General features: G+C 38.7%; 1 long non-coding RNA gene across 1 annotated transcript; it reads right to left on the reverse strand.

Annotated features, from left to right (window-relative positions):
- Nucleotides 1-911: 911 nt before the first annotated feature.
- On the reverse strand, nt 912-2,127 carry LOC128814532 (uncharacterized). Its single transcript, XR_008439402.1, has 2 exons — nt 1,607-2,127; nt 912-1,204 (listed from the first exon to the last, which is right to left on the reverse strand). It is a non-coding gene; the product is annotated as an uncharacterized LOC128814532 (long non-coding RNA).
- Nucleotides 2,128-2,544: the final 417 nt, after the last annotated feature.

The following is a 2,544-nucleotide window of genomic DNA, read 5'->3' on the forward strand; positions in this document are numbered from 1 at the left end:
TGGTAATTGTCGTGGTGCAGAGACTGCTCCTGTGAACCTCCAGCCCCATCTCTAGATTATCAGCCAAAATACCTGAAGAACATTAATAATTATAACTTTTTAAAGATATTTGGATAAGAAGAGAGTTCTGGTAAATACTAATTTTGATAAACTGCTAAGATTAATTCTTGTTCCAATGCCAATATGAAATATACACCTACTTTTCTGCTTAAATGGAGATGTTAAGGTGTTTTTACATGCTATGATATATACACAAAAGTTTCTGGCAATTTGCCTTAAAAAATTGCAGGTAAGAGAAATCTGTAAAGCATTTCCTTGTCAAAACTTTGACTGGTTGTGGTATAGAAAGGAATCCAGGTGAACACAGGTTAGCCATCATTAAACTGGGCAACAAAGAGTGGTTGAGTTTATGTTTACTATTCACTGCTGCACTGACACATTAACTTGGGCTCTTCTAATTAACAGCACTGTAATGGTTAGGGATCCACACAGTAATAAAGCTGCTTATAGGGTGGCTACTATAAAAAAAATAAAAATAAACAAATCCTGGAGTGAGTTGTAAAGTTATTTAATTGTCTCTAAATTAGATGTGGGGGAAAAAAAACATTTAAAGCAGGCATTTTTTGTAGTATTGCGGCTTGCCTGTCTGAAAAAGGTTTTAAGAGCCTATGTTTAAAAGGAAGTAAATTATAGTAAAAGCAGTGACACCTGTAAATGTGAATACATAGGATACCTTTAATGAAGAGCAATAGTTTAAAGGCATCTGACTAGAAACCTGAGTTGCAGCAAGCAACAGCTCTTATTGAACCACTCTACAGTAAAACATATGTTGAATTAATTGTAGAAAAATAAACATAATCATGATAGTAGAAGTCCTAGTTTTCCAAGGTGAAAAACTTAACTACACAATCAAAGCTTTATTAAATTTATTTAGTTATATAACTAAGTCATTCAGATAATTTCTGCTTCAGTCTAGCAGTTTCTACTATGAACTTGGCTGTTTACATACACAGAATCAGGAAAAGAACATAAAATATGAATTCAAATCATCACATATCATTGTTTCTGGTAGCATATGCTGAGTACCAGCCCTGTTACATCACCTGGTTGAATAGTGTAACTCTGCTGTCCTCCTTAGCGATGTTTCTCTGTGTAGATTGTAAAGCTCTATTTTTTTACTTCTATTTTCTTTTGTAAGTGTCATCTGGAATAAAATAACTGGTTATTAAGGTATTCATGATTGAGTCTGACACAGGGGCAAAAAAGCACAAGTAAAAGCCTTTAATTAGGCATATTCTTGACTTTGTGTGACTGATTCTCTGCAGGTCTGTGATATAATTGGGTTGATTTTCAATCTTGTTTTGGGAGTGGTTGTGATGTGGAAAAATCCCTTTCCTAAATCTAGTGCACAAGTCAAAATGTACAGAATCTCTTTCTCCACAATCCCTTGTCACAGATTCATACTAAATACTGTAAATATCAGGGAAAATTCTGAGCTTGGCAAGTGTAAAGGACCTTAACAGTCTATAATTCCCTGAGAGGAGGGAGCCAGGTGTGGGGCAGTCTCTTCTTCTGAATAACAAGTGACAGGACCAGAGGAAAGTACCTCAAGATGCGTCGGGGAGAGTTTACACTGGATGTTAAGGAAAATTCCTTCCCTGAAAGTGTGGTCAGGTGTTGGAACAGGCTGCCCAGGGTGGTGGTGGGATCTCCATCCTGGAAATGTCCAAAAGCCATGCAGATGTGGCATTTGAAGGTAGGTTTAGTGGTGAACAAGGTGGTGCTGAGTTAACAGCTGGACTCTATGACATTACAGACCTTTTTCCTCCTGATGATTCTGTGAGAGTGAAATGGGCTTTTGGGATGGCTGCAGGCAGAGGGTGAACCCACAGCCTGCCCAGAAATGGCTTCTGCTGCTCTGAGTACAAGGCTGAGTCTCACAATGTGATTTGGTCACTGTCAGGTTTGAGCAGGAACAAGATTTTAATGCAGCCACTGCACTTGAATTTTGATAGAATGGATATTTCTAAGTGTTGGATCTGGCTATGGAGAACTGTAGAATTAAGGCTGCCATAACAGAATAGTAGTAGGTTTATGATATTGAAATTACTGGAGAATGAAAGGCTTCTCTTGTCAACAGTGCCCATAAAAAATAACAAGCCAGCATGTAATGGCATCATTTAGTTTGGCTAGGGGAAAGCAGAAACATTTTATTAAAATATACTTGAAACAAGCTGCTGGTTCACACCCTGCAGTAGATAGAAGACACAAAACCAGGTGTGATAGATGCTGAAATATTTTGGGAGGCAGCAGAGGTGATTACCTTCCATGAAGTGCAAGGGAAGGTCAGAGCTGCGTTCCTTAGAGGAGAGACCCAGTCTGGTGGCTGGGGGAGGAGTTGTGGACTGGGTTACTTCAGCTCTTGCTTTATCCCATAGGTGAGAGACAGATACTTGGGGTGAGGGATGGGTTTAGTGGTCTGAAAAATCAAACTCCTCTGCTGGAAGCGTATGATACCATTACCAGAGGAATAATATTGTTCCT

This window comes from Vidua macroura, chromosome 14 (genome assembly GCF_024509145.1).
Source record: "Vidua macroura isolate BioBank_ID:100142 chromosome 14, ASM2450914v1, whole genome shotgun sequence".
Lineage (NCBI taxonomy): Eukaryota > Metazoa > Chordata > Aves > Passeriformes > Viduidae > Vidua > Vidua macroura.